Raw genomic sequence first — 11,986 nt, 5'->3', positions numbered from 1 at the left:
GAATAAATTGCCTAAGGAGGTTGTGGAATCTCCATCTCTGGAGATATTTAAGAGTAGGTTAGATAAATGTCTATCAGGGATGGTCTAGACAGTATTTGGTCCTGCCAGGAGGGCAGGGGACTGGACTCGATGACCTCTCGAGGTCCCTTCCAGTCCCAGAGTCTATGAATCTATGTCACACACTAACTCGCTCATGTAGACACTACCAGTATGAAATAAAAGTTCCCTAGTGCATATAATGTAATATACGCTAGCAGGGTCTTCACTGGCCCATTAGCGTGCAACATGGTGCACCAAAGTGCATGCCTCTAGTAGATAAGCCCCTATACTTCTGCTCTGTGGGCCAAGCTGTGTGTAAGCTGCATTGTCCCCTTTGCCACTTTACATGCAATCATTAAAATAGGCTAGCAGGAAGGGTGGAATTGAGGTTTTGGCAATGCATGAATTTTAGAGTCTGTCACACTCACTAGGGCTAAGGGTGCAAAACAGTTTCCCTTATAACCCTATTTATGCTTGCTCATAACGTTCTGAAACATTCCCTCTTTGGGTTAATGTAGATGTCTTCTTCACCCGTGAAGATACAGGACTAGATTATGACTCACGCAGAAAACTAAGTAAGAATCCTTATGCTGGCTACCCAGACATTGGATCCTGGCACCTAGGAGTAAATAAGGATACTTATCTGCTTACTGCTTCCTTGGAGCTGATGGGCAGGGAATGCACAAAGCCTTGGCTTCACCCCTACTCCCTCCTTCCCTCAGGAGCTGGCTCAATGTCAGCGTACTCAGCACTTGTAGGATTGAGCCCTTGATATATGTGCACGTGAAATACTGTGTCATTGGTTGCCATATTACCAGAAAAACTGATCAACTGAAAGTTGTTTGGAGAAGCTTCTGTACTTTGGGCTTTTCATTTCCAGTTTAAAGAGGTCTATAGTTTTGTCAGGTGAAAAATCTGCCAAATCTAAGGTCTCGATTAACAACATAGCAATAGATATTTATTTAAACAAAGAGAAGCCATGAAGTGTTCATCTCCATTTTTCCTGGCTGTTAAATTTGTGCTACAGCTTGTTAATTTCACACTGTGAAGCAGCGCATAGCTAATAGGCAAGAGTTTACAGCAGAGAGAGACATACAGAAACAGCTAAAAGAATGGCATTTATAACAACACATTATCCTCCATTTCTTGCAAATCCCTATTTACTGTGAATCTCTCTCTCTCTTTCTCTCTGTGTGCGTACATATGTATATATATATAAATTTTTAACATGAGAATTAGGCCATTCTAGTTTATGAGAAAATATAATGGCACAGGTGGCATGGAGTAAAGAAAATCCATGGGAGTTTATATTCCTCACAATTTACTGTGGGATCATGCCACGGTGAATTATGCCCTTGTAGAATTTGTAATGAGAAGATGGAACAGATGGTCAGGAGTTTTTCTGTAAACCTACATGTGTATTAAATTATAACTCGTGTTTATCAGATGAGTGGTCATTACAACAGGATCCGTGCAGATATAAGGTTCATTGCTGCTCTCAATGGGGGGTTCCCTTTTGACTTCAATAGATGCAGGACTGAGTCCTAATATAGTTTTAAATAAAAGAACATTGCAATCAGGTCATCCTCTCCAGAGCACCACCTTGGGGCATGGGGTAGACCAGCAACACTCCAACCTTGGTTCCCTCCAGAGTCTCCCAGTAACTTTCCACAGATGGGTATTTTAAACAAGATTCCCGTTCTGGGGTCTAATTTACTGAGGCTATGTACACACTACAGCTTACATTGTGTTGTAGAAAATTGACCACACGGTTGATTTTGGATCACACAGCCTGAGGCTCCTTTATTTTATATGAGCATATATATACAAGGAGAGTCAGCATGGCCCCATGCAAGGTGGCAAGCTGCTCTGACCTCCTTAATTTTTAGCTAGCTTATAAAGATTAAAACCACAGACAAATTACACATACATTGCAAAATTAATATAGAACAAAAGCAAAAACAAGCGTCTCGCCCACTAGGCCCCCCCTTTTACTCACTGTCTGTTCTTTTGCAGTCAGTGACCTTTCTAACACAACTATTGTGGTTATATATTTCATAAGCCTGGCCATTGGAAATCATGCTACTTGGGGACTTTATCACTCTGCCCCCTCATGCCCTTTATACACACAAAGCCATTGTTCTGTTCTGGGAACTTTCCACTTTGACTCCTTTTACCCCTTGACACACAGAAGCAACTTTCCATCACTCTTTCATCACTCTGTCCCCCTCCTCTCTGTCCCTTATACACAGAGACAAGCTGAACCAAAGATCAACACAGCCTAGAAACAAGCTTATCCAAAGTTTAGGCCTAAAAGCCTGGCCAAAGTTGTAAGCCCACCATACTTTCCCTCACAATTGGTATAAGTTATGTCACTCAGGAGTGTGAATAAGCCACCCTGCTGAGCAACATAAGTTACACCGACCCAAGTGCTGGTGTGGACAGTGCTTTGTCAGCGGGAGAGCTTCTCTTGTCGACATAGCTACCGTCACTCACGGAGGCTGGAGTAATTAAGTTGACAGGAGAGCTCTCATTGGCTTAGAGTGATGAAGTGTAGCCATAGCCTAAGTTTTTACACACACGCATATGACGAAGTGGGTATTCACCCATGAAAGCTCATGCTCCAAAACGGCTGTTAGTTTATAAGGTGCCACAGGATTCTTTGCTGTTTTTACACACAGTTTCCAATGGCCTTCCAGACACAAGCCCTTCCTTCTTGGGATTCCACAACCTTCCTTTGGGGCTTGCATTAAGCTTCTCCCTGGTCCCTTTAGACTGCCCTCCATTGGTTCCACTTGGGCTGGCAACAAACAAGAAACAGAACTCAAATCAAACCCTTCCAAACAACAGTCCCTCCTCTCTGCTGTGGTGCAGGCTTCCACAGTCCCTTTGCACCCTGGAAGTCATACCAGCAGGCAGCAGACAACCTACCTTCCCCTGGTATATCGAGGATTCTTGCAGGAATATTCCTGCTCCCTGCAGCAATTCTCATTATGAGAAAAGAGGCAGCTTATATACTCCTCTCTTTCACCAGACATTATCCTGGTTGGCTGATCCTTGCGCCACCCTATACACCAGGACTCCTGGTCCCAAGCCCTGAAATAGTATGTCTGCTCTGTTATAAAACACCCATGGCTGGCCAGTGTCAGCTGAGTCGGGCTCACAGGGCTATAAAATTGCAGTGTAGACATTCCAGCTCGGTCTGTGAGACCCATCCTCCTTGCAGGGCCTCAGAGCCTGGCTGCAGTACAAGCCCCTTTAGCCCATGTCTGCTAACACAGGCCAGCCATGAGTGTTTTGCTGCGGTGTAAACATACCCATAGTTAGCTGGGTTTCCCCAGACTCTAACTATTACCTCAGGACCACTTTCTCTCCCTCAGCATTTGCTCCAGAACTACTGGAACAGGGATTTGCTGAAAGTAGTTCCTACTACCTCTTAAGGAAGATCGACTGACCTATAACAAAGATCAGTTTTTAAAAGAAGTTTTTAAAAGATAAAACCAAAGACTATATAAAATAAAATTATTCCCAGTTTGGAAACAATATTTCAATAGACACAGTTTTGTAAAGCCCCACACAAATTGAAATTCTCCTGCCATTTTTGGAAGCCAAACAGTGTAGCCCTGTGCTGTACCACAGTGATCCATATAGGGTAGTCAGCAATCCTTCCAGTGGCTCTCAAACTTTTTTTTCGCGACACTCAAAATTGCGAGGTTCGGCAGACCACTTCATGATCTTTCCAATGTTGTTTGCACCATTAGCTAACTTTGTAATGCTTTGATAAAAGCCCTTTTTTAAAAACCTATAACTATGATTTTTGTTCTACAATAACCACACAACTCATATTTATATCATACTCTTACTTCTAATTGATGGATGTGCCCTCTCCCTCAGCTGCAACGTCCCAGCTGGGGCTGGGAAGGAGGGTCTGCCCGCTGCAACGTCCGAGATGGGAAGTTGCCTTTCTCTGGCCCGGCAGCCCTGAGCTGGGGAAAGTCGCCTTTCTCTGCCACCGCAGCCCTGGAGCTGAGGAAAGTGCCTCTTTCTCTGGCTACTGCAGCCCTGCACATCCAAATCCCCAACTCTTCTACCCCACTTCCCCCTCCACCTACCCTATTTCTCCAGGCACCACCTACCTTATATGTACATCTTTCCAGAGTCCAGGCACCTAATGTGGACCATGCCTGTGCAGCTCCACTAATTAGGTGGGTGGACCTTATTCTTCGTGTGGGCTGCCAGCCCGCCCGTTAGAGGAACTATCCGTGGACCACCTGAAGGAGCTCACAGACCACAGTTGAGAACTCTGCGTACATGATAGTTATCTATGCCAGAGCTAGTTGATGATTGTGTGGTACACTGTGCAGCACAGCCAAGTTCTCTGGCTGTGAACTAGAAATTAACTATAAGGTCCAGGTGTCCTAACACCTGATTCCGTGTGCTCCACAATAGGGTCCGTCACTTACTGTCGGAGGAAGGACTACAACTCAGCCGCTCCCCAGGTTTGCAACCCGATTTATGCAATCCAGTTTACAGAAAAAGTTCCGTAAATTCCGTAAGCTTTTTCTTCTTCCTTGGTATGTGTTCCCAACTTACGCAAATTTGACTTAGCAGGCGGTCGGAACGGAACACTGCGTAAGTTGGGGCATCTTGAAGAAAATTAAATGACTAGAAAAAATTGGAACTGAGTCTATTTCCTTCTCAAAGTTGAGAGAAAATAACAATGTACACAAACCACAGCGACAGTAATTAAGCCCCATCGTTATAGTTGCTTAACTTATGCATAGGAGTAACTCTCTTGCAGTTATAGGGCTTCTGTGCATAGAGTTAAACTATGTGTAGGATCATATTTATTAAAGCATTTAGTTTTAATAAATTAAGAATTGTACCTTAAACAGGAAATATATTTGTATATATACTTTAGCTTCACAGAGTCCTTGATATTAGTGTGTGTTGTGGGCAGCTGCCCCACTCTGTCATGGAAGGGTTGAACAGTGGTGGGCAACTGCGGCCCCATGGGCCAGATGCGGATTCCAAATCCACTGGCGGCCGCAAGACGTTGTTTACATCGACCATTCCGGGCCATGGTCACCATTCCTGGCCATTATTCTTGGGCAGCCGTGCTTGTGGACAGTCTGTAACAAGCGTCTCATGGCCCAGTGGACTACCCTGACAGGCTGGGGCCAGGTGCCCCACTGGATTAGAGCCAGGGCCAGCTCTAGGTTTTTTGCCGCCCCAAGCACAACATTTTGCTGCCCCCGTTCCCAGCCCGGGCTCCCCCCCACTGTACCCTCCTTGCCGCGCACTGAGTCACTGGTAACTCACTCCAGGTAGGTATTCAGTAGGATTGGATGTGCACCGAACACAGACCATGATGTTCCCATATGTTACAGGCTGCAGTTAAGTGGAACAATTTTCAGCTGTGTGATTGGGGTATCTGGATGCATATTATAAGCTAGTCCTCCATAATGGGAAAAGTTGAGGTGCCTTATATTCCACTCTTTCTTTCTAGGAGCATTGCCATGCATATCACTGTTCCTTAAACAACAACAAAAAAGGCAATGGCTGTTTGACAGCTTCCAGTCTATACCACTGGAAGCATTCTTGCTCAATTATCTACTTTTTCTACAGCAAGTTACAGTGGATCTATATTGATCTGGGAGAATGAGTAACAGACTGCCCAAACTGACCTGGCACTCCTGAATTTGAGATGTTAAATTGGAAGGCAGTGGTGGTGTGGGGGGGGGGGGCTGTTGGCTCCGCGGGAGACACGTAGCATGTATGCAGCGCGTTGTCTGGAGCTGCGCGGAGCCAGACCGCTGTCTGGAGTGGCTGGTAAGGGGCTGGGGGGTTGGAGAGGGTAGGGGGTTCCGGGGGGCAGTCAGGACAGGGAACGGGGGGTTGGGATGGGTGGGGTTTGGGGCAGTCAGGGGCAGGCAGCAGCTGGACAGGCATGGGAGTCCAGGGTTTGTCAGGAGACGGAGGGGTGGGTCTGGGGGCAGTAGGGCAGGGATCCTGGGAAGGGGCATCAGGGGAGACCCAGTGTTGCTTAGATGGGTGAGGTCCTGGATGCAGTTAGGGCAGGGGCCCAGAGGGGGTGTCAAGGGACGGGCAGGGGGGTTGGTTGGGAAGGAGTTTCTGTGGGGGCAGTCGGAGGGTGGATGGTGCAGGTGGGGCTTCCTTCCCTGTGAGTGTCCTGTTTTGATTTAAATATGTCTCCCTACCATTTACGCACCACAGCTGCTGCGCCATGAGGTCCCTCTCTTCTTTCCCGTTGGTCGTGGCCAAGGGAATGCTGGGAAATGTAGTTCTTTCCCTGCTCCAGAGCTGGCTCTATAGGCAGGGAGCTAACCAAGGAACTACAGCGCTCAGAACCCCCTGTTGGTTCTCAGCTCCCATGCCGCTCCTGCAAATGGGCTGCCCCAAGCAGGTGCTTGCTTTGCTGGTGTCTAGAGCAGCCCCTGGTTAGAGCAAGCCAGAGAGGCTGCACAAAGCCTCAGCCAATCATGGAGAGTCTTATTGGGAGCCAAACAAGTGGAGGCTTGAAAGCAGCCAATCAGGGCCGGGTGGGCCCTATAAGAAGGATGCAGAGCAGGGAGAAGTAGTCTTCTTGGAGAGTAAAGGGAGAAGAACTAGCTCATAGAGAAAAGTACCCAACCCAACCCAACCCAAGGCAGGATAGGATCGGATCGGATCAGATCAGCGGAGGCTGGGAGAGCTCTAGGCTGACAACTGCTAGACTGGGGCCCTGACACAAAGGGGCAGAGAAGGTGCTGGGGCTATGGAGAAGTGGCCCAGGGAAGTAGAAAGTGGAGGAGAGTTGGAGGAGGGCAGTAAGCGGCTTCTGCAAAAGGTCCCTGGGTTGGGGCCCAGAGTAGTGGGTGAGCTTTGCCCCCCCACTTCCCCTCCACTTGCCGGTGATGAGAGTGGCTAAGCCAGACTGCAGTTTGCCCTTGGAGGAAGGAGCTAGACTGAGACTAGTGATACAACCAGAAGCTGCCAGTCCCCCAGAAGGTGGGGAGAGCCAGCAGAGTGGGCACAGCCGGAGGGCAGTGTCCAGAAGTGTATGCTGCAGTCCGAGAGAGATGTGGGTCTGACTGTGAGGACGGTGGAGACCAAGAAAGTAATGGAGGGTGAGACACCACTAGTGAAGGCGTGCCGCTGAAAGAGCTAATTCCAAAACAACCAGCAGGAGGAGCTACTGTGCTGAGTCTGACCCCCTTACAATGAGTAACATCCTCCACTGAAGCAAATTGGGGCAGCTTCACTGAGCTATTCCAAGTTATACCAGCTGAAGGTCTAATCCAATGTAATTTGAACTTTTAAAAGTAGTTAACCCTCTTCTAATATGCTTGCTCAACTGATTATCAAACCTATCTATGTGGCTGGGCTCTGCTGGGGATTGTGTTGGAATGTAGATTAACTTTTGTTATATTTAGATTTGAGGAAGTTTGGGGTAATTGAGAGATCTATTTATTTATTAGTGCTTTTTTAGAGGATTGTCAAGGCATTCGTTGGATGGGCACTATTTTATTTTAGTTTAATACAAATGTGAATGAATAATTAAATAGTAATACATACATTTACACAGCAACTCTTCACCAATGTATTTTAGCACCTAGCTTTCACATTGTTTACTACAAATTAAAGATGTCATTACATTTCAGGAAAGCCATTTTAATCTGCTGGTTTTTAGGACATTCCAACAGAATTGCAGCACACTTTAAAAAAATTAGATTATTTTCTCTAGCTGAAGTATTCTTTTCCTAACTGGCCTTTTCAAAATTAAATGTGAAATATGAAATAATAGCTGCATTTCAAAGAGCTAGGGAGATTCCATTTGGTAAAACGTCCAAATACGTTAATGTTCCTTTGATTTTTTTCAAAGTCTTTGAGGTCGTTCTCTCTTGCTGCTTCAGCCTTTCATGACCCTTTCTTCTGCTTTCCTTTCAACCTTATGAAGTCCTCATTTTATCAATTTTTTTTAAATTAACACCTATAGAGTCAAGGAATTTCAGCAGATGCCTATAAAAGGAGCAGGAATTCTTCTGCTTGCTTTCAGCATTTCCCTCCCATATCTGTGTAAGTTCTATCCAGCCCACAATTTGATATATGAACTCCATTTCTCCTTCCTTTTTAATTATACTGAGATTCTCCCTTGTGAGTAGGAAAAATTCTACCCCGAATAGATATGTGGCAGGGACTAATAAGTGAACTCCTTTATAAGGGGATTCCATATGTCTAAAAGGTTGAATTCACTGTTATATTGTTGAGTAATGGAGGAGCAGGACTGCCCAGAGGGGGGGCAAGTGGGGCAATTTGCCCCGGGCCCAGCAGGGGCCCCCACGAGAGTTTTTCAGGCCCCTGGAGCGAGGTCCTTCACTTGCTCCGGTGGCCCCGGAAAACTCTCGCGGGGCTTGGGCCCTGGAGCTTCTTTGCTCCCGGTCTTCACTGGCGGGGGGTCCTTCTGCTCCGGGGCGGAAGGACCCTCCGCCGCCCGAAGTGGTGACCCCCGCCGCCAAATGCAAGCGAGTCTTCAGCGATATTTGGTGGCGGGTCTCCCTTCTGGAACCCGCCACGAAGTGCCTCGAGAGACCGCGGCATGGCACCCTTGTTGCCGCATAACGCCAAAGACGCGCGTTCATTCGGTGGTGGGTCCATTCGGCGGTAATTCGGTGGCCAGGGGTCCCACTGCAGGTCTCGGGGCATTTGGGTGGGGGTCCTGAGTGGAAGGACCACCCCGCTGCGACATTACTGCTGAAGCGGGGGACCCCCACCGGGCCGACGGACCCAGGCTGCAGAATCATCTGGGAGGCTCTGTGGAGGAGGACTTTGACAGCAATCTCAGGAGAAAAGATGATCTGTCCACTGTGAAATTTTAAGCATAAAGTAAGTCACTGTTAATATAGTAATGGTTCAGGGAATCAGCTTCACAAAGTCAAAAAGAAACACTATAAAAACATGAGTAAATCTTAACTTCAGAGTAGGTACATTAATTGTCATCTAAACTGTTGTCAGTGGGATGCACTGAACCATAAAACCAAGATATTTCTTGAATAAATTTATAGCTCACTAGGGGCTAATTATGGGTTACTATCCAGCTTAAGAAAGAGGATGAATTTTTGGTGAATGGTAGGGTGGTGAGATTATTTTATTCATACATATATTAATTTATCTTAATTATAGGTCAATAGACTTTCAGAAAAATGATGCCAAGTTTAGGCATATAAAGTCCATTCTGGGTGTATAGAACATTTTTCAAAGTACCTAAACTTTTGGAGCCTAAGGCATCAAAGATGAATACAGGTGCCCTAAAATTACTTAAAACATCCTAACATAGGAGCCCATTCCACTGTGTCGAAGTTAGACTCAGACTCACAGTTTGTCAGACCACTGTTTATGTAGCACAGCACTCTGCTAACATAACACTGCAGATAATGTGAGGCACCATCGCAAGACACAACTATCTTTTTTATACAGATAAAAGGCTGAGAAATTAGCAAATAAAAAGGAAGCAGAATCTGGGCTAGGCCATGCATTATCTTATTTCCTTACTAACTTTACCATCTTCTGTTAATGTTTTGCCATTAGCACCAATTGTTATGCTAATGTTTCTTTTCTGCAGTCTGTATTTCAACATTTCTTTATTTCTGCTAAAGATTCACATGACACCAGTTTTCTTTAATCCATTCTTATTTTTACAGTATAATTCATTCTACTTTCACAACTGAAAGCCAACAAAAGGCTCCTAAGTGCCTAGTCACTTTTGAAAATGGGACTTAGGCTCTTTGTAAAATTTTATCTCCAGCCTCCAGTTTAGTATCTCCTGAGAGACTGTTGGAAGTAGCTCCTGATTTGCCACTATACTATTCATAGATTATTCCAAATTGATCGATGACACTTCTGAGCCTAAGGGCTCTTTGTGGAAAGTTTCCTGTGACTATTCGCTGTATGTGGTATGTTTGGTCACCTAAGTCTCACTCTAAATAGCATCTAGATAGCTTCCATTGAGAACTATTTGTTTCCGTCACTATGAGCATCATTTTGTTTGTATGAAGGCTTGGGTGGAATGCATTGGGTGTTCTTCAAACAATGCCCTTATCTGCCATTCTCAGGGTTCAGAAATGTCTGTCTGTTACCCAATCAGGGAATGGAGAGGAAAATATGTGCTGTGTGGAAGGATCCTGATATGGTTTGTATGAAGTAAATGTGGTTTGCAGGGGGAAAGAGGGGAGCTGGAAAAAGAGTGCCAGTGCAGTGAGAACTTTTTGTCCCCAGAGACCTTACAGCTGCTGTAGAGAGGCGTTTAGGGAGGGAATGAGCATGGGGTGGATGCAAACCACCCATCGGGAGGAGAGAATCAGGGCTCTGGCTGATTTTTCAGCCCCAAGCTAGATTTTTTCTCCTTCTCTTCAGGGATCTGAGTAACATCTCTCTCGAGCTGTATGGGAAATGGCTTTCCCATCCCATGAAAAATTTGAGATTTCAAAGATTTTCCCATTTCAGAACAGGACAAAATCAAGACCTTATGAATGTTTGCATGACCAAAGTTTTGTTGAACCTGACCCTTTCCTAGAAAAAGTTTGGGTTTCAGTGGATCCACTGTTATTCTCCAGCGAGGGTACCAGGGTGTAGCTGGTCCATGAGGTTACGTGAGTAACAGTCTGTTTTTCTGCTTCATCTTTGGAGGTGGCACTGTAGAACGCGGTCAGATTTTTTTAATGAATAGGATGGGACTGATGACAGACTTGACATTGAACTGGTAACAAGTTGAAAGATTACTAGAAAGGGGCTTGGATGTTTGGTAAAATGAGGGAGAACTGTGCAAGAAAATAGTGTCTAGGGGACAGTAGACTGGGGAGTGGGATATTTTTAAGAACGTTTTAAAAATTGGATGCATTGTCAGGCAGAAACACCAACAAAAGTAATTAACTTCGAATGAGATAACAGAGCTTATTAAGAATTTGTTCATCTCTCCTGGGGGATGTAGTGTCATTCAAGGGAGATATCACGGCAGCATTAGGACAATGCAATCAACAATGCCTTGAAATTCATGTTTCTGGACGTCACAAGGAATTTTAATTAAATTATGCAAATATATTACATTAGGAAAATACAAGTCACGAAAGGCTTCGAGATGGTGTTAGTGTGCTGCTGGGCCAGAAAATGTGAGAAAGGAACTGTCTTGTGGTAAGAATAAGGGATTAGAAGACAAAATAAATAAGAAGAAACAGGAGCTGCCCTCAGGGTGAAGCTAGTAGCTGCCAGTCAGTATTGGGAATCTCCTGGGAGTGGAGCCAGGAATTGCTATAGGGAGCATGACAAGGAATCACTAACCACTGCCTGAGGTACCAGCAGAAAAAGACTCTTCAGGGGGCCAGGTGAGGAGGAGGGCAGGCAACATGTGAAGAACAGACAAGAGGTCTAGGGATCAGGAAAACAATTGCAGGGGAGCAGGGAATCAAGGGCTAGGGGAAGACAGGGTGATTCATCTCTTTCAGAAAGAGCTAAATATTTATCATGGTTAACTCATAAATATTTTCCTAATGAGTTTTCCATGTAAACAATTGCTTTAGGTCCCCCTGGGATATTGCATGCTTACAAATGGGATTATGATTGGAGTTTGGGAGACGCGTGCTTGAGACAACCTCTCTATTAAGATGTGGTCCACAGCGTTTTCAACTGCATCACAAAGGTGGCCATTAGCATACTATCTAGGCACTGCCTTGTGACCAGTTTCACAAGCTTAAGAGATCAAGAAACTCAAGCCCCACTTCAGGAAAGCATCACATTCCATGAAAGCTCCTGAGCAAGTGCTTTGACTTCCAGGGGACAATGATTAACATGAAACATGCGTTTATAGACTTTCAAGAATGGAGATGGTTTATGGTTGTCATGTGAAGGATTCACAAGACATCTGGGTTCTGCTGCTGGCTATGCTACCGACTTG

The sequence above is a fragment of the Chelonoidis abingdonii genome, chromosome 3 (genome assembly GCF_003597395.2).
Source record: "Chelonoidis abingdonii isolate Lonesome George chromosome 3, CheloAbing_2.0, whole genome shotgun sequence".
In the NCBI taxonomy this organism is placed as follows: domain Eukaryota; kingdom Metazoa; phylum Chordata; order Testudines; family Testudinidae; genus Chelonoidis; species Chelonoidis abingdonii.
The sequence above is the reverse complement of the archived record's forward strand: the minus strand, read 5'-3'. Positions refer to the sequence as shown.